A 21276-nucleotide genomic window follows, 5' to 3' on the forward strand; every position below is an offset into this window, starting at 1 on the left:
GTGTTCCTCCCATATAGCATTTAATATATATGTATATCGCCAAATCAGTGCCCCCCCTCTCTGTTTTAACCCTGTTTCTGTAGTGCAGTGCAGGGGAGAGCCTGGGAGCCTTCCCCTCAGCCTTTCTGTGAGGGAAAATGGCGCTGTGTGCTGAGGAGAATAGGCCCCGCCCCCTTTTCGGCGGGCTTCTTCTCCGGAGATTGTGAAGTCTGGCAGGGGTTAAATACATCCATATAGCCTCAAGGGCTATATGTGATGTATTTTTCGCCATACAGGTATTCTACATTGCTGCCAGGGCGCCCCCCCCCCGCGCCCTGCACCCTCCGTGATCGCTGTGGGAAGTGTGCTGACAGACAATGGCGCACAGCTGCAGTGCTGTGCGCTACCTGAGGAAGACTGAAAAGTCTTCTGCCGCCTGGTTCCGGACCTCTTCAATCTTCAGCATCTGCAAGGGGGTCGGCGGCGCGGCTCCGGGACGAACCCCAGGGCGAGACCTGTGTTCCGACTCCCTCTGAAGCTAATGGTGTCCAGTAGCCTAAGAATCCAATCCATCCTGCACGCAGGTGAGTTGAAATTCTCTCCCCTAAGTCCCTCGATGCAGTGAGCCTGTTGCCAGCAGGACTCACTGAAAATAAAGAACCTAAAAACTTTTTCTAAGCAACTCTTTAAGAGAGCCACCTAGATTGCACCCTTCTCGGACGGGCACAAAAACCTAACTGAGGCTTGGAGGAGGGTCATAGGGGGAGGAGCCAGTACACACCATGTGATCCTAAAAGCTTGCTTTTGTGCCCTGTCTCCTGCGGAGCCGCTATTCCCCATGGTCCTGACGGAGTCCCCAGCATCCACTAGGACGTTAGAGAAATATCTGTAAGTGTTCTGTGCTGTGAAATAGCGCCACATCCGTGTTTTTAAAGTCCTATTGAAGTGTTCTATAACAGCCGCTTTCCCATCGTTATTGGTTGTGAAATGTTGTATGTTGTATTTTTTGAACACTTTTTGGGGGATTTTGTTTAGAAACTCTTTAACGTGATCAGTTTGCAACTTCTTTGGTACGCAACTCTGTTGGAATATTTTTTCAAAAGCGTTAGCGACTGTTGTAGCTGGGTGTGTTTGTGACGTCAAACCAGGAACGACAAGCACTGAACTGATCGCACTGGCAGAGTAAGTATCGAGCTACTCAGAAACTGCACAGAGAAGTCTTTTCGCATTATTGCGAATCTTTCGTTCGCAATTTTGATAAGCTAAGATTCACTCCCAGTAGGCGGCGGCTTAGCGTGTGCAAACTGCTAAAAGCAGCTTGCGAGCGAACAACTCGGAATGACCCCCTTTGTACGCTATTAGCGTACAGAGTCCTGCACGTGGTACGCATTTGGCGTACACACGCTGCGCTGAGTGTACGGAATACACACAGCGGGCGCACACACAGTTGATAACCTTTAAACCTTGTTAATAAAACACAGTAAGAATATGCTTATGCTCTAAACCTTAGTAGTCAAATACTGTAATGATGTAACGCTTAAAAACCTTAACAATGTATATGCTGTTTGAGCGATTGAGACACTAAGAGAGCCCTTTGCAGGAAAGTGAAAACACAACACCAGGTTTGGTTAAAACCACAGCAGCTCTAACACTGCCGTGGATTATTCAGAGAAAAAGGGGAAAACAATACAAGTTATACACTACAAGCTAACACAGAAATCTAACAGAATAACAGAGAATAAGACGAACAATGGCGAACAATGGCTACAGAGAATATACATACGTGGGGAATCTTTCGCATGCGCGACCTGGAATCCAGTCCTCAGCTATCAGGTAGAAAGCCTTCAGAGACATGAGGCTGGCCAGGCAACAGTGGTCTTTATATACACAACATACATTCACAATACAATGGTATCTGTAATCTCATTGTTCATTGGACACAGGGATGTGTCTCTACATTACAGCAAAGGTCATAGGTGGATTTGAACAGGTGGGCTGTGTCTTTCCCCAACTGCTCTGGTGGGAGGTATCCTCAGGATTCCCGCCGCATGTGTAATTTACAGCAAATACAGTTAATGCTCCTAATCTACTTCTGTACATAACTATACGCAGGAGCAAGCGATCCTTTCCTAACTAACATCGGAATGTTACTCTTAAAATACCCTACAGCTGGATACTAGACACCACCTTTCAACCTTTATCTGACCCTTCCTATCATGCAAAGAGGAATCTCCCTGTCCAGGAACAGTTTAAACTAATCATACTCGCTGACATGGTCTAGGGGAATATTAACTACAAAATGCACTATTTGGGTTAAATATGCTACGATCGAGTCGCACGCTACACGCTCACAAACTCTATCGTAAATACACATCTCATGCGCACGAACGCCGGAGCGATCTTACGCAACTTGCGGGTATGTGCACGCACGGGGGAACAGGTGCACGAGCAGCGTGCATGTGCATGAGGGGTTAGTACAAGGGATATGCATCATGATATTTTTCGACTTTGACAGTCCACCCTTTGGCATTCAACAATAACTGCCACTATCCAAACAATTAAGCAGAAAAATATACCATACAATTAAATACCTATAAATGATTGGGTGAAGGGAGGAGAGGAGAAGGTGGGAAATGTATGACCTAGTGGGATAGTAAAAGCATGTATGTATGAAATTCATGTCTGAGGGGTCATGTATCATCGTGCCGTACATGTTCTAGATAAGCTTCGAGGTATTGCGAAGTATACATTAAATCCTTCTTATCCCGTATTAAGGGTCTGTAAGTGGGCTAACAAACACTACCGAGCTCTTTTCGGCTTCTTGTTCCAACAAATGGGGTGCATATTAGTTGATGATACATGGGGGGGAAAAAATATTTGAGTGCTAACATATGTACCTATATCAACTGTCGACTATGTGTGTCACTACCCGAAGATCGTAGAGATGAAGATAAGAAACATGTGTTATAAATACATTCATATGATAATGTGTGTAATTGTCCTTGGATGTCTTGTTGAAGTCTTGTCCGGATAGGTGTATCTTTGCTGTGGGTGGTAAGCAAAGTTTTTCAAGTGTCCATAGAAAGTTAAAGTCTCTAAAGTGTCTCGCAAAGTCTGTGAAAATGTTCATCAAAGGTCTGTAGGACTGTTCATCAAAAGGTCTGTGGAAGTGTGCATCAAAATCTTCTTCCGAGTGGATGTCTTTTTACCTTGGAGAAAAACAAAGGAGAAACGGGTGAAAGAAACGGACCATGGAATCACGTCTTATCACAACATTGTCTCGATTGATGGGTCATAAATTAAACCAGTTGTTGTGACAATGCCCTCGCTCCTTAAACTCATCAATTTGGTACTGCGCTTGCAATGTATTAAAATCCGAACACATCTAAATATCAGACCAATCATTATGACAACTCCCAGGATACAAAGGAGAAATTTCCCTACATTCACGATAACATTTTGAGCCCATTCTCCTAAACCTGAGAACCAATTGCATGGGTTCAACCATGAAACCCAGCCGGTCAGTTCATTACTCACAGCAGTAAGGGTAAGGTTGTGTCTCCTTAGGAACTCCCACTTCAATTGCAAGATATCGTCCATCTTTTGGTCTATGACCTCGGTTGGGTCATCGGTGCTGTTTGTGATATACGTACAGCACTTCACGCCATACTGAGTTGCTAGAGTGACACAATACCCGCCTGTCACCGCTGTGAGGTAATTGAGAACCATCCTGTGCTGGATCAGTTCCGTTTTGTAAGCTTGCAATTCCCTCCCAGTATACCTGAAGGTGTCATCATACATCTCGGTGATATTGTCTATCAGGTTTGCTAGCGCAGTAATATACCTAAAATGTATAATTCATCTGGCGGTACGGGTGATATCTAACGCGAGTAGGAATTGAATCCCGGTGGATTCGTGGATCAAATCAGAGGCTGCGTGCTCTGTCCTATCTGTAAGGTGTCTCTTAACAATGTGTTCGTAGTGAGTGTGAGTGTAAGGAGCTTGAGCATTGCGGTGAACGTCTTTCATCTTATCATGAGTAATGGTCATTACTTCTGGCAACACTCTTCCGGTTCATAAGGGACAAATTTCATAAGAGCCCATTACAAAGAAAAATTCTTTAGGGTCCTGTGCGGCACCAAACTGACCTTTTCCTGATCATTTATGCTGATTGAATCTTCAGCTTCAGGTTCCAGCACGGACAGGACATTTATGTCCCTCTAAGCCGAATTTTGGCATATCATAGTTACGGTACACCCATTTATCACACATATCCTTACAAGAACGCATATTATTTATAAATTTATTACAACATTCCATTCCAAAAAATCATTACTCCTCTCAGTTTAATCTTTTTGACATTAAGTCAGCTATCCACTAATAGTTCCAGCATGGCTTCTTTTAGCCTTCGCAACGAACTAAGCAGTAGACACGTCTCATTACAAAGTGTGGAAGATATTTTCAATAGTGGAACAGACTTATCCTCAGGCAACCTAGGGTGGGACTCAGAACTTAACAAATTAAGATCTTGTCTGCAGAAAAGAATGCGCTCCTCATGGGATGTTAAAACTTTGGAAAGTTATGTTAAAAACAAAATTACACCTAGAGGTTTAAGACCTAAGATCTTTCCGACCTTTCAACTAACTACGGATAGTCTAACAACAGAATGGGAAGCTGTACTTCTGAAATGCTCCCAAGACCTCATGGCTATCCTAATCAAACACAATCACTTAGTACTTAATGCATGTGAAAAAGAAATAGAAGACTTAGGTAAAAGCCTTGAGGAATGGGAAACCAACACAAAATTCCAACAAACTTTTGAAAAGATCAAGAAAGAACTGGAACCCTACGAACAAAAAATTATTGATAGAAAGAAAAGCAAATTTGCAAGAGACATGAGAGATTTCAAGATGGGCAACATATTTCGCTGGAGCAAAACACCCACATACAGAGACCACACACAGTCGCAAGACAGATACACTTCATCCGAGGCAGAATCATCAGGGGGAGAAGAATATTCGGACCCTGGTAATTCGGAAGGAGAAACATACAATTATAGGGACGATTTCACAAACCATACATCGACTCATTTTTTAGGATCAGACAGGAGGGGAGGAAGACCAAGATTTCGACAAAGAGGAAGATGAGGAGGGGGAGCAAGAAATCAACGAGAACAAGCCAATTGGGAACCCAGATACCCAGTCAGAAACAACAGGAGGAAGTAACACAGGAGACAAATTTCAGAATTATTAATCTTTCAGACAAAACCCTCACTGATGACCACATCACTCTCTTATCCAAAGGATTATCCTTCTCGCCCACACAACCATTGAATCGCTTCCTTTGGGAGAAGGATTTACACCTTTTTGGGCGAAAACTACTTCTTAAAAAATTCTTTGTAACACATCAAGAATCCCATTTGGAAAACGACACAGAACATAATCAAATAGTTGAACCACTCACCACAGAAGAAATAGAGGCCTTAGCAGCATTAGAGGAACTCTACACTGGAGAATTGGATACAACAGATATGCCTACGAGACCTAAATGTAAGAAAAAATCAACCTTTTTTCCTCCTGAACATATTTCACCGGAAACCAGAGTATTTCAAGAATTAGTAGCTCGTGACTTAGATAAGATCTATACCAAGTCCAAATCCAAACCATTTCATGGCGACAATCTGAGCAAAATGGAAAGAAGAACTCTGCGTGAAATACAGTCCTGGTCGGATATAGTAATCAAGCCCTCTGATAAGGGGGGCAACATTGTCCTCTGGCCTAAAACAATGTACATTATTGAGGCAATGAGACAACTGGGGGATATACAATGTTACAAACAAATAACATTCGATCCAACTGACAACTTTAGGATCGCCCTTAATCGGATCTTAGATCGGGCATACTCCCAAGGCACGTTGACCAAGGAGGAAACTGAGTATCTAACAACCACCAAACCCAAAACACCCACATTATATCTTCTACCCAAGGTTCATAAAAACATTACCGTACCACCAGGACGACCTATTGTATCAGGACAGGGTGGAATTCTGGAAAAACCGAGTACCTTCTTGGATTTGCACTTACGGCAACACGTGTTGAATCTTCCTTCATATCTGCGGGATACAACGGACATACTCCAAAAGCTACATGATGTCCAACTCGATGACAACCACCTATTGGTAACATTAGATGTAGAATCACTCTACACCAGCATCAAACATCAGATCGGTATAAAAGCAGTCAGATACTTTCTTGAAATGGCCGGCAATAATGAGTTTCATGACCTACTAATTGAATCATTGGAGTTCATACTAACGAGGAACTACTTCACCTTTAACGACAAGTTTTATCTTCAAACTCGCGGAACAGCGATGGGCTCGGCCTGCGCACCAACGTAAGCGAACCTGTATTTAGGCTGGTGGGAGAGGGAAATTGTGATGCATCCCAATAATGAGAAATATACACAACATGTAATTGCATGGTGGCGCTACATCGATGATATCATCCTGATTTGGGAAGGTGATAGAAGTTTGTTACTAACATTCATTGAGGAATTGAACACCAATGACAACAATCTCAAACTCACACACCACATCAGCAAGGACTCAGTATGCTTCCTCGACCTTGTGATTTCTAAAGCACCTAATGGCCAGATAGAAACCGAACTATATCGCAAAGAAACATCCACAAACAGCCTTTTACATCAAACAAGTGCACATTTCCCCCCAACAGTGGAAAATATCCCTAAGGGTGAATTCTTACGTCTGAAAAGAAATTGCTCAGATTCTTCGACCTTTTTAGAGAAAAGCATGGAACTAACAACAAGATTACGTGAACGTGGCTACAGCCATAGGTCTATCAAAAAAGCCAAATGGCACACCAGCCAGACACCGAGGGATAAGTTGATCTTTCCACAGACAAAAACTCATAAATCACCGGAACAAGATAACAAGCTCAGATTCGTGGGCACCTTTTGTAGAGAATGGAGGGAGATACAAGAATCCATTAACAGGCACTGGCCAGTCTTACTTCTAGATAAGGACCTAGCAGCAACAATAGGACAAAAACCCTCCATGAGTTGGAGAAGGTCTAAAAATCTCAAAGATAAACGTACCAGTAGTCATTTCACCAAAAATCCCAAAAAACAGCCAACCATCAAGGGCTCCTTCCCATGTGGAAATTGCAAAGCATGCCCACATATGGTCAAAACATCTTCCATTATTGATCGGTATGGAGAGGAGAAATTAATTAACCAATTCATCAACTGCAATGCAGTTGGAGTTGTATACTGCATATCGTGTAGTTGTGACATGAAATATGTGGGTATCACCACAAGAGCCCTAAAACAACGTATCCTGGAACACATAGGCTCTGTAAGAAATGCATCATCCGATATTAAAAAAATGAAAAAACTAACGTCAGTGGCGCGCCACTTTTTTAACTATCATCAGGGCAATCCCAAAGAACTCAAAGCCTTTGGTCTGGAAAGAATCAATTTAGGAATACTAGGAGGAGATTTGATGCAAGAATTGCTCAAACATGAATCCGAATGGACCTTCAAACTTAACTGTCTTGCGCCTAAAGGCATGAACGAACACATAAATTATGGAGTTTTTATCTGATGTTCCATAAGATACCCATACCTATGGTTCCCTAACCCAACTCTTTCCTCTCCTTTTTCTTCATCTGTCCCCATCCAATCCACCTCTCTAATCAACAACTCCACTTATTCTCTCACATTTACATTACCTACTTTCCTATTTCTTCATCTGTCTCTATCCAACAATTCCACTCATTCTCTCACATTTATACCTATTCACATTCACACCCATAAGGCACTCCCTACACACTTATTTTCATTGACTTACCCCCCATTCACATTCAAACCAATCGCCACACACTCATGATGCACCAACACAATACCAATATCTACTCACAACACAATCACTCAGATATCACATCAAATAAAATATAATCTATTAACTTCTTTTGCTCTATTATAGAAGCTGTATTCAATTTCAATTTTCTCCTTTTCTCTTCTTTCAACAAACCTAGTCGCAACCTTGCCTAACTCGATATCACAATACGTTATAACTTGATCATTATTTTAAACGAGCAAAAAAATTATTATTATTTTATTTATTTATTCATTTATTTTATTTTATTATATTATTATATTATTATAATACTATATTATTATTTTATTTATTATTTTTTATTTTTTATTCTTTACTTTTTTTCTTTTATCCCCCCCTTTTCTTATTTTTATTTATATATTTTTTTATTTTTTATTTTTATTTTTAATCTTTTCTTCTCTCTCTCTCCTCACCCTTAATCAGCAATTCATAAACACAAATTACAAAGGCATACTTCTAAATTCAACAATCTTTATTTCATTGACCTTATGGTTACCTAGCAACCAGCAAAACACAAACATTACACATAGTTTACTTTTTTCTCTTATCTACAATTATGGTTGCACACAGCCTTTCCTGTTCTTTTCAGAACAGGAAGAGATTTAGCTAGTGCTCCGACGCCACTTCCGGTCACATAGTTTCTATTTCATATGCGGTCCCATTATCAGTTGCACACAGCCTTTCCTGTTCTTTTCAGAACAAGAAGTGATGTAGCTAGTGCTCCGACGCCACTTCCGGTCACGTAGTTTCTACTTCTTATGCGGCCCCATTATCAGGGCCATCTAAATATATAAATTCGTATTCCTCTATTCCTCCGCAGGCCCTACTAGCTATCTCCAGTCTAAAATTACTCCTTAATCAGCCGCACATAAAATTAAAAGTGACGGCCTTTTTTCACCACTTCCGGCCCTCGTGACCGGAAGTCATGCGTCCATGTCCCGGTGCGCGCCCACAGAAGTCTGATTACTATGAATGGGGACATGCAAACAGGAAGTGATGCAACTAAGCACTTCCTGTAAGATGGTACACTGACGCCATCTCCGGTCACGGAGTTTTTTACTCCGATCGTGGCCACACCATCCGGGCCAATATGTACTCCTCTACTCCCCTTGAGGCTCATCCGCAGTTATCCTCAGCCCTATGTGTTCTTTTCATTCAGCCCCACATAAACCTAGAATTACGGCCACGCACGCCACTTCCGGTCTTTTCAACCGGAAATGACGCTACGATATTCAGGGACGCGTCCCTGACAACTCCAGTGACCTATGAACTCCCGGCAACGTAGCTAATATTTCGATCTTGGCCACAATAATTAACTTTAAATATTATCTTCCCTATTTATTCACTGCATCTTAAGCTATATTATAAGCCCTATCTAACCTTAGATACGACTCCATGCATAATTAGAATAACATTAACTTCCGGATTTTGAAACCGGAAGTGATGTGCAGGATGTCTCATTGACATCATACATTCTACTTCCTCCTTCCTGTGATTGGTCTGAATTTTGAGACCACCCCCCTTTTTGCCTTAAATAGACTCTCTTCCACCACCACCTCACACAGTGAACAAGCCACCTACAGGTGAAACGGCCGTCTGTGACTAGTGGTGCTGAACAGTGCACGGTTCAGCCCACTCACCTCCTGGTATCGTATATTTGACAAAAAATATTTTGTCTTTAAATTGTTTAATTTTTTGTTTAATCGGCTACCTATTATCCACAATGTTAAGACATTAAACGCTCCTTTGATGTCTCTTTTCTCTCTCATACCGTAATTAGTGAGATAGAATTTCATACTATTACGTGTGTTTTGAGATATCTCAAATAGCTGGCTTCGGCCTTCTTTTGCAATATTCTAGGGGCATCGCCAATAGCGAAAATTTCTTTGCCCACTACTATTAGGATTAAGAATATGTAATTGAATCATGCACTATCATAAGAAACCTTAAGATCTGTGTAATTTCACACCATTATTCAATAGGCCCAGATAACCCGCCTCTCTCATCCACTGTCCGCTATATTAAATTATATGACAGTGGACAGCAGAAGACGGGCTCTGAACCTATACGTTTCCTATATCTTACTTTTTCAGTACTCTCTCATCCTGACGCCAGTTATATAACTCCCTGCAATGCTAAAAGTAACAGGGAAACTGTGCGCAATAATGGACAGCAGAAGTACTCTATCTGGTATATGCCAATAACCATACACTCTCTCATTCACAATCTATGGGATATTACTGCCACATCTCACTGGCTACGCCCAATCTCGCCTGATCTTGGAAGCTAAGCAGTGAATAGCCTGATTAGTACCTGGATAGGAGACTTCCAGGGAATATTAGGTGCAGTAACAAACACCTCTGTATTCATGTGAAAAGCAGAAGTATTGGAGCAACCTTTTTCATATCTAATTTTCCTTCTTCTCATGAAATTCTCTTCCTGATCATATACTCATCTAGAGCTCTTTCGCATATTGCAATTATTGATTAGAAAATTTAGAAATAGCAGATTAATCGTTACCAGGACATACCATTATAATAGGCATTGGAAGAATTTTCTGGTATGCTGAAATTAAATTCTCAATATTTTCATCTCAGGTGTCACTGTCACTTTAAATAGCAATATTACTTGGAGAACTGCTACTCCAAAATTATTAATTTGTAAGTGAGAATCATTAGTTTTTCTCCCTAAATACTATATACTATATGTGTGTTCAATTGTGTACCATAATTTTATCATACTATAATTAAAAGTTAAGTTTTAGTTTTTCAAGCGTGCCCCAACACAAAGTCTCTCTTTTTTCTTTGTAACTTTGACATGTACTATTGACTCTGGGTGCACCACCAACAACAGTAACTCCTTAACCACTTGCCTGGCATGGTCGCATCAGATGCGACCATGCCTGCAAGTGCTCTATCTGACCTGGTCGCACGGGATGCAACCAGTCAGATAGAGCGTGTTAGCAGCGGCAGGGAAGGGAAACTTCCCTCCGCTGCTGCTGTCAGAGGTCCCTCTGCCTTCCTGCACTCTCCCCGTGTCTGCCGTGCTGCCGATCATTGCTGATCGGTCAACTCGGCAGGATCTCCCCCCTCCAGCGGCTGTAGACAATGGCAGACGCTGGGGAGTGTAATTAAACACTCCCTAGCTGCCCCGAGATCCCCCTTGCATACCTCGAGGCTGTCTCGGCTTTCAAAATGAAAGTCGCGATGTTCCCGATGTTCTGATGGTCGCGATGTTCCCGATCGATGTTTCGATGTTTGGTAAAAATATTTTTTGCAAAACATTTTTTACAAAAATATTTTTTTTTCTTTTTTTTAACTAAAATCATTTGGGATAGGGTTAAATTCATGTTCTTCACCTAATTCACTCATAAAAAACCCACAACAATTTCGGAGCTTTTTTTGCTATATAAATCGTCAGTTAAGTGGTTAAAGACCTATACAGGCATTTCGTATGTATATGCACTGTTGGTTCATAAGGGACAAATTTCATAAGAGCCCATTACAAAGAAAAATTCTTTAGGGTCCTGTGCGGCACCAAACTGACCTTTTCCTGAACACTCTTCCAATGTAACACAATCCCTCTGAGTTTGGGGCAAGCCACTTATACGCCTTCCTCCCACATATGAAATATGCATCATCGGGGAGGACATATGGGACAGAATATGACATCACCATATTGCAAACCTTCCAGGTGAAAAATCCTATCCCTAACTCTCTCATCTGTTCAGTACACGTATCAGGCTGTATGATATGCGCACAGTATCCTGGAGATACTTCTCCAACCCGCATGGTCCTACTTCCTAGAGTGTACCTATACTGAAAATATCTCCCACCATTGGCTATTTGGCGTATAAGTTCTGAGTCTACGGGCATTTTATCGGCTCTGTGTGAAAATGCCATGGTTTGGTTGTTCCATGTCACTTCCCAATTTCCCGGCTTTCGGAGATTGGAAATGTTAAAATAAGAATTTACTTACCGATAATTCTATTTCTCATAGTCCGTAGTGGATGCTGGGGACTCCGAAAGGACCATGGGGAATAGCGGCTCCGCAGGAGACTGGGCACAAAAGTAAAAGCTTTAGGACTACCTGGTGTGCACTGGCTCCTCCCCCTATGACCCTCCTCCAAGCCTCAGTTAGGATACTGTGGCCGGACGAGCGTACACAATAAGGAAGGATTTTGAATCCCGGGTAAGACTCATACCAGCCACACCAATCACACCGTACAACTTGTGATTTGAACCCAGTTAACAGCATGATAACAGAGGAGCCTCTGAAAAGATGGCTCACAACAATAATAACCCGATTTTTGTAACAATAACTATGTACAAGTATTGCAGACAATCCGCACTTGGGATGGGCGCCCAGCATCCACTACGGACTATGAGAAATAGAATTATCGGTAAGTAAATTCTTATTTTCTCTAACGTCCTAGTGGATGCTGGGGACTCCGAAAGGACCATGGGGATTATACCAAAGCTCCCAAACGGGCGGGAGAGTGCGGATGACTCTGCAGCACCGAATGAGAGAACTCCAGGTCCTCCTCAGCCAGGGTATCAAATTTGTAGAATTTTGCAAACGTATTTGCCCCTGACCAAGTAGCTGCTCGGCAAAGTTGTAAAGCCGAGACCCCTCGGGCAGCCGCCCAAGATGAGCCCACTTTCCGTGTGGAATGGGCTTTTACAGATTTTGGCTGTGGCAGGCCTGCCACAGAATGTGCAAGCTGAATTGTACTACAAATCCAACGAGCAATCGTCTGCTTAGAAGCAGGGGCACCCAGCTTGTTGGGTGCATACAGGATAAACAGCGAGTCAGATTTTCTGACTCCAGCCGTCCTGGAAACATATATTTTCAGGGCCCTGACTACGTCCAGCCACTTGGAATCCTCCAAGTCCCTAGTAGCCGCAGGCACCACAATAGGCTGGTTTAAGTGAAATGCTGAAACCACCTTAGGGAGAAATTGAGGACGAGTCCTCAATTCTGCCCTGTCCGTATGAAAAATTAGGTAAGGGCTTTTATAGGATAAAGCCGCCAATTCTGATACACGCCTGGCTGAAGCCAGGGCTAACAGCATTACCACTTTCCATGTGAGATATTTTAAATCCACAGTGGTGAGTGGTTCAAACCAATGTGATTTTAGGAATCCCAAAACTACATTGAGATCCCAAGGTGCCACTGGAGGCACAAAAGGAGGCTGTATATGCAGTACCCCCTTGACAAACGTCTGAACTTCAGGAACTGAAGCTAGTTCTTTTTGGAAGAATATCGACAGGGCCGAAATTTGAACCTTAATGGACCCTAATTTGAGGCCCATAGACAGTCCTGTTTGCAGGAAATGCAGGAATCGACCCAGTTGAAATTCCTCTGTAGGGGCCTTCCTGGCCTCACACCACGCAACATATTTACGCCAAATACGGTGATAATGTTGCACAGTTACATCCTTCCTGGCTTTGATCAGGGTAGGGATAACTTCATCCGGAATGCCTTTTTCCTTCAGGATCCGGCGTTCAACCGCCATGCCGTCAAATGCAGCCGCGGTAAGTCTTGGAACAGACATGGTCCCTGCTGGAGCAGGTCCTTTCTTAGAGGTAGAGGCCACGGGTCTTCCGTGAGCATCTCTTGAATTTCCGGGTACCAAGTCCTTCTTGGCCAATCCGGAGCCACGAGTATAGTCTTTACACCTCTCCTTCTTATGATTCTCAGTACCTTGGGTATGAGAGGCAGAGGAGGGAACACATATACTGACTGGTACACCCACGGTGTTACCAGAGCGTCCACAGCTATTGTCTGAGGGTCCCTTGACCTGGCGCAATATCTGTCCAGTTTTTTGTTGAGGCGGGACGCCATCATGTCCACCTTTGGTTTTTCCCAACGGTTCACAATCATGTGGAAGACTTCTGGGTGAAGTCCCCACTCCCCCGGGTGAAGATCGTGTCTGCTGAGGAAGTCTGCTTCCCAGTTGTCCACTCCCGGAATGAACACTGCTGACAGTGCTATCACATGATTTTCCACCCAGCGAAGAATCCTTGCAACTTCCGTCATTGCCCTCCTGCTTCTTGTGCCGCCCTGTCTGTTTACGTGGGCGACTGCCGTGATGTTGTCCGACTGGATCAACACCGGCTGACCCTGAAGCAGAGGCCTTGCCTGACTTAGGGCATTGTAAATGGCCCTTAGTTCCAGGATATTTATGTGAAGTGACGTTTCCATGCTTGACCACAAGCCCTGGAAATTTTTTCCCTGTGTGACTGCTCCCCAGCCTCTCAGGCTGGCATCCGTGGTCACCAGGACCCAATCCTGAATGCCGAATCTGCGGCCCTCTAGGAGATGAGCACTCTGTAACCACCACAGGAGAGACACCCTTGTCCTTGGAGACAGGGTTATCCGCTGATGCATTTGAAGATGCGATCCGGACCATTTGTCCAGCAGATCCCACTGAAAAGTTCTTGCGTGGAATCTGCCGAATGGAATCGCTTCGTAAGAAGCCACCATCTTTCCCAGGACCCTTGTGCATTGATGCACTGACACTTGGCCTGGTCTTAGGAGGTTCCTGACTAGGTCGGATAACTCCCTGGCTTTCTCCTCCGGGAGAAACACCTTTTTCTGTACTGTGTCCAGAATCATCCCTAGGAACAGCAGACGTGTCGTCGGAATCAGCTGCGATTTTGGAATATTTAGAATCCATCCGTGCTGTCGTAGTACTACTTGAGATAGTGCTACTCCGACCTCTAACTGTTCTCTGGACCTGGCCCTTATCAGGAGATCGTCCAAGTAAGGGATAATTAAGACGCCTTTTCTTCGAAGAATCATCATTTCGGCCATTACCTTGGTAAAGACCCGGGGTGCCGTGGACAATCCAAACACAGCGTCTGAAACTGATAGTGACAGTTCTGTACCACAAACCTGAGGTACCCTTGGTGAGAAGGGCAAATTGGGACATGGAGGTAAGCATCCTTGATGTCCAGAGACACCATATAGTCCCCTTCTTCCAGGTTCGCTATCACTGCTCTGAGTGACTCCATCTTGAACTTGAACCTTTTTATGTAAGTGTTCAAGGATTTCAGATTTAAAATGGGTCTCACCGAGCCGTCCGGCTTCGGTACCACAACAGCGTGGAATAATACCCCTTTCCCTGTTGTAGGAGGGGTACCTTGATTATCACCTGCTGGGAATACAGCTTGTGAATGGCTTCCAATACCGCCTCCCTGTCGGGGGGAGACGTTGGTAAAGCAGACTTCAGGAACCGGCGAGGGGGAGACGTCTCGAATTCCAATTTGTACCCCTGAGATACTACCTGCAGGATCCAGGGGTCCACTTGCGAGTGAGCCCACTGCGCGCTGAAATTCTTGAGCCGGGCCCCCACCGTGCCTGAGTCCGCTTGTAAGGCCCCAGCGTCATGCTGAGGACTTGGCAGAAGCGGGGGAGGGCTTCTGTTCGTGGGAAGAGGCTGTCTGCTGCAGTCTTTTTCCCCTTCCTCTGCCCCGGGGCAGATATGAGTGGCCTTTTGCCCGCTTGCCCTTATGGGGACGAAAGGACTGAGCCTGAAAAGACGGTATCTTTTTCTGCTGAGAGGTGACCTGGGGTAAAAAGGTGGATTTCCCAGCCGTTGCCGTGGCCACCAGGTCCGATAGACCGACCCCAAATAACTCCTCCCCTTTATACGGCAATACTTCCATATGCCGTTTGGAATCCGCATCACCTGACCACTGTCGCGTCCATAACCCTCTTCTGGCAGAAATGGACATCGCACTTACTCTTGATGCCAGAGTGCAAATATCCCTCTGTGCATCTCGCATATATAGAAATGCATCCTTTAAATGCTCTATAGTCAATAATATATTGTCCCTGTCCAGGGTATCAATATTTTCAGTCAGGGAATCCGACCAAGCCACCCCAGCACTGCACATCCAGGCTGAGGCGATTGCTGGTCGCAGTATAATACCAGTATGTGTGTATATACTTTTTAGGATATTTTCCAGCTTCCTATCAGCTGGTTCCTTGAGGGCGGCCGTATCAGGAGACGGTAACGCCACTTGTTTTGATAAGCGTGTGAGCGCCTTATCTACCCTAGGGGGTGTTTCCCAACGTGCCCTAACCTCTGGCGGGAAAGGGTATAATGCCAATAATTTTTTAGAAATTAGCAGTTTTTTTATCGGGGGAAACCCACGCTTCATCACACACCTCATTTAATTCATCTGATTCAGGAAAAACTACGGGTAGTTTTTTCACACCCCACATAATACCCTTTTTTGTGGTACTTGTAGTATCAGAAATGTTCAAAACCTCCTTCATTGCCGTGATCATGTAACGTGTGGCCCTACTGGAAAATACGTTTGTTTCCTCACCGTCGACACTGGAGTCAGTGTCCGTGTCAGTGTCTGTATCGACCTGAGGTAACGGGCGTTTTAGAGCCCCTGACGGTGTTTGAGACGCCTGTACAGGTATTAACTGATTTGCCGGCTGTCTCATGTCGTCAACAGTCTTTTGTAAAGTGCTGACACTATCACGTAATTCTTTCCATAAGACCATCCAGTCAGGTGTCGACTCCCTAGGGGGTGACATCACTAACACAGGCAATTGCTCCGCCTCCACACCATTTTCCTCCTCATACAGGTCGACACAACGTACCGACACACAGCACACACACAGGGAATGCTCTGACAGAGGACAGGACCCCACTAGCCCTTTGGGGAGACAGAGGGAGAGTTTGCCAGCACACACCAGAGCGCTATATATATATATATAGGGATAACCTTATATAAGTGTTTTTCCCTGATATAGCTGCAATATATATTTATCTGCCAAATTAGTGCCCCCCCTCTCTTGTTTTACCCTGTTTCTGTAGTTCAGGACTGCAGGGGAGAGTCAGGGAGCCTTCCTCCAACGGAGCTGTGAGGAAAAAATGGCGCCAGTGTGCTGAGGAGATAGGCTCCACCCCCTTTTCGGCGGCCTTTCTCCCGCTTTTTTATGGAAAAATTGGCAGGGGTTAAATGCATCCATATAGCCCAGGAGCTATATGTGATGTATTTTTTGCCAAAAAAGGTGTTTTTATTGCGTCTCAGGGCGCCCCCCCCCCCCAGCGCCCTGCACCCTCAGTGACCGGAGTGTGAAGTGTGCTGAGAGCAATGGCGCACAGCTGCGGTGCTGTGCGCTACCTTATTGAAGACAGGACGTCTTCTGCCGCCGATTTTCCGGACCTCTTCAGTCTTCTGGCTCTGTAAGGGGGACGGCGGCGCGGCTCTGGGACCTATCCATGGCTGGGCCTGTGATCGTCCCTCTGGAGCTAATGTCCAGTAGCCTAAGAAGCCCAATCCACTCTGCACGCAGGTCAGTTCGCTTCTTCTCCCCTTAGTCCCTCGGTGCAGTGAGCCTGTTGCCAGCAGGTCTCACTGAAAATATAAAACCTAAAACTAAACTTTTTTCTAAGCAGCTCAGGAGAGCCACCTAGACTGCACCCTTCTCGTTCGGGCACAAAAATCTAACTGAGGCTTGGAGGAGGGTCATAGGGGGAGGAGCCAGTGCACACCAGGTAGTCCTAAAGCTTTTACTTTTGTGCCCAGTCTCCTGCGGAGCCGCTATTCCCCATGGTCCTTTCGGAGTCCCCAGCATCCACTAGGACGTTAGAGAAAACATACTAAGGATCTATCCACATGATATTGGTGGAGCTTCAAACTAGGAGGCCTAGAAATATTAAATTTCTTGTCCACCGGTCTCCCACCCCTTAATTCAAGTACCTCACCTATTGTTAAAGAGTATGGCACTAGTCCTGACTTGCTCTGACCTTGAGGTACTTGTGAGCACACCCAGAATTCTGTTTGGTTTAAAACCTTACCCACTAATGAGTGATAGTCACTCAATGGATGACGGTCCATGTTGATATTAAGGCTGGACTGACATCTTTGGATGCACCCGTCCTCAACTATGTTTTCACAATTCCTACAGATACAATTCTCTTCAGCTAACAATCCTTCACAATGTCTCTTAGTGTCATGACTACCAGATCGTTTTCTGATACTCGCCTTTGCTCGGTGATTGTGTTTTTCTTGGAATTCTACGAATCCGTCCTGTCATCCTTTCTCGACCTCTCTGGTACTCTCACCGAAACAGACTGTTCTGGTCAACAACAGGGTCAACAGGAAAACCCGGAACGTAGTCTCTTGGGGTAAGTCCATCTTGCAGGAGGAGAAAGAAAGAGTGTTAATGGGGGAAAGAAAATAATTAGAAGGAAAAGAAAACTGGCGCGACAACCGCCTCTGATCCTGTAGTTCTCTGTGCTCAGGTGCCGTGACAGCAGTCCCGCCTCTCAACCTTCCCGGAACAGACACTCCAGTGATAAGGTTTCCTCTATACTCTGCTCTTTGTCACGGGCTTTCTCTGGGTCAGCGACCTTCTTACAGTGGGACGAGTGGACCCAAGTCTCTCTTTCGGCAACCTTCAATGCTGTCGTGCTGGTCAGTAAGACTTGGTACGGTCCTTCCCACCGGTCAATCAGGCAACCTGAGTGTAGAAAATTTCGAATCATTGCATAATCCCCAGGTTCAATGTCATGACAATTACTGTCTGGCAGATCAGGAATCACTAGCTTTAGATTGCTGTTTTGATTCCTCAACTGCTTGCTCATCTTAACCAAATACTTTACAGTCACTTCATTGTTACATTTCAAATCATCCTGGGGGTCAATCATTACATGGGGTTGTCGACCAAAAAGAATCTCAAAGGGTGACAGGTTAAGAGGGGACCTGGGAGTGGTTCTGATGCTGTACAATACAAGTGGCAAAGCTTCTGGCCACAATAATCCAGTTTCAGCCATCACTTTGCTCAACTTGTTCTTAATAGTGCTGTTTACTCTTTCCACTTTCGCACTCGCCTGTGGGCGGTACGGAGTATGAAGCTTACTATTAATTCCCATTAATTTGCACATTACCTGAAAGACTTCACCTGTAAAATGGGTACCCCTATCACTTTCAATTATCCTAGGGATACCGTACCTGCACACAAATTCCGGCACAATTTTCTTTGCAGTAAACACAGCAGTATTTGTGGCAGCGGGGAACGCTTCTACCCAATTTGAAAACACATCAATACAAACCAATACATACTTTAAGTTTCTACAAGGTGGCAATTGTATGAAATCAATTTGTATCACCTGAAAAGGGCCGTCTGTTGGCGGGATATGGGATGGTTCTGTTGGTATTGCCTTTCCAATATTCTTCCTCAAGCAGGTGAGGCATGTCATTGCTCTCTTACCCGCATGAGAAGAGAATCCTGGCGCGCACCAGTAGGCTCTTACCAACTTGCACATACCTTCTTTGCCCAGATGAGTCAGACCATGTGCCGCCTCAGCTAAACTTGGAAGGTATGCTCTGGGTGCCACTGGCTTACCCTGTCCAACTGTCCAGAGTCCTGAGGACTCCCGGCCATATCCTTTTGACCTCCAGACTGCCTTTTCCCGTAGGGAACACAAATTTTGCATTTCACTCAATTTCTGTGTGTTGACGGTATTGAATATCATCAGTTGTGTGATGTCTGTCTGTATGGGGGTGCTGGCTGCTGATTTAGCAGCTTCGTCTGCCCGGCTGTTACCAAGTGACACTGGGTCTTGGCTGTATGTGTGGGCTTTACACTTAATAACAGCCACTCTGTCAGGTTCCTGTATCGCTGCTAGAAGTCTTTTGATGTGGGTCGCGTGCGCCATGGGTGTGCCAGCTGCCGTCATGAAATTTCTAAGGCGCCATAGGGCCCCGAAATCATGCACTACTCCAAAGGCATACCTAGAATCCATGTAGATATTGGCTGACTTACCCTTAGCCAATTCACACGCTCTGGTTAGGGCGACCAGCTCAGCAACTTGTGCTGAGTGAGGTGGGCCCAGGGGTTCCGCTTCTATGGTACCTTTGTCATCTACAACTGCGTATCCAGTACACAAATCTCCCGAGTCCGTCTGTCTGTGGCAACTACCGTCAGTGTAAAAAGTAAAATCTACACCTTCCAGTGGGTTGTCACTGATGTCAGGCCTTGCAGTGAAATTTTGGGTCAAATATTCCATACAATCATGTTTGTCAGTGTCTGTACTAAATCCTCCTTCACCATCACTCTCATCCCCCACCCTTTGTGCCTGTCCAGGCACACCTGGGAGATACGTTGCAGGATTTAGTGCGCTGCATCTCCTTATGGTGATGTTTACAGGGGCCATTAGTGCTAATTCCCACCTTGTAAACCGTGCAGATGAGACGTGTCTGGTTTGGGCAGAATTCAGTAAGGCTGACACTGCATGAGGTGTATGGATGGTCAGGTTGTGACCTAACACTACATCTTCGCTTTTACTCACTAGCAATGCTATCGCTGCAACACTCCGCAAGCATGTGGGGAGGGATCGTGCTACGGTGTCTAGCTGAGCGCTGTAGTAGGCTACCGGTCTGCTGGCATCACCATGTTTCTGGGTTAAAACACCTGCCACACACCCAGCACTCTCCGTACCGTACAATTCAAAGGGTTTCCCATAATCTGGCATACCCAATGCTGGTGCCTGCGATAGGCACTGTTTGAGTCTCTCAAATGCCAGTTCAAACTCGTCTGTGTGCGAAATCCGATCTGGTTTGTTTGATGAGACCATCTCTTGCAAAGGTAAGGCTAGCATGGAAAACCCTGGGATCCAGTTGCGGCAATACCCACACATTCCTAGGAAAGTGCGGATCTGTTGCTGGGTTTGTGGCAGAGTCATGTCGCGAATCGCCTGTATTCTATCAGCGGTGAGGTGTCTCAGTCCTTGTGTCAAGCAATGTCCCAAATATTTTACCTTGGTCTGGCATAACTGCAGCTTATCCTTTGAAACCTTGTGTCCCGTATCAGAAAGATGAAACAGAAGCTGTTTCGTGTCTCTCAAGGACGATTCGAGTGAATCCGAACACAGCAGTAAGTCATCTACATACTGTATTAATACTGATCCGCTCTCAGGTTGAAAGGATTGTAAACAGTCGTGCAAAGCCTGTGAGAAAATACTTGCACTGTCAATGAAACCTTGTGGTAAGCGAGTCCAGGTGTACTGTACTCCTCTGTATGTGAATGCAAACACGTATTGGCTGTCAGGGTGCAGAGGTACCGAGAAGAAGGCGGAGCAGAGGTCAATAACAGTGAAAAATTTCGCAGTGGGAGGGATTTGCATAAGGATGACAGCTGGATTTGGCACTACGGGGAATTGGCTCTCGACTATTTTGTTGATCCCCCTTAGATCCTGCACTAGCCTGTAACCCCTCCCCCCACTCTTTTTCACAGGGAAGATGGGACTATTGGCAGTGCTGGACGTCCTAACTGGGATGCCCTGTTGCAGCAAGCGCTCTATGACTGGATACACTCCTAACTCCACCTCTGGCTTCAGAGGATACTGT

General features: G+C 44.8%; 1 protein-coding gene and 1 pseudogene across 1 annotated transcript in view; one reads left to right on the top strand and one right to left on the bottom strand.

Annotated features, from left to right (window-relative positions):
- The window catches only part of LOC135057136 (uncharacterized), a 352772-nt gene that overhangs the window by 123840 nt on the left and 207656 nt on the right, over window positions 1-21276 (bottom strand). The gene's annotated exons all lie outside the window — the stretch shown is intronic.
- On the top strand, window positions 10130-10248 carry LOC134896580 (5S ribosomal RNA; annotated as a pseudogene).

Source organism: Pseudophryne corroboree, chromosome 3 (genome assembly GCF_028390025.1).
Source record: "Pseudophryne corroboree isolate aPseCor3 chromosome 3, aPseCor3.hap2, whole genome shotgun sequence".
In the NCBI taxonomy this organism is placed as follows: Eukaryota; Metazoa; Chordata; class Amphibia; order Anura; family Myobatrachidae; genus Pseudophryne; species Pseudophryne corroboree.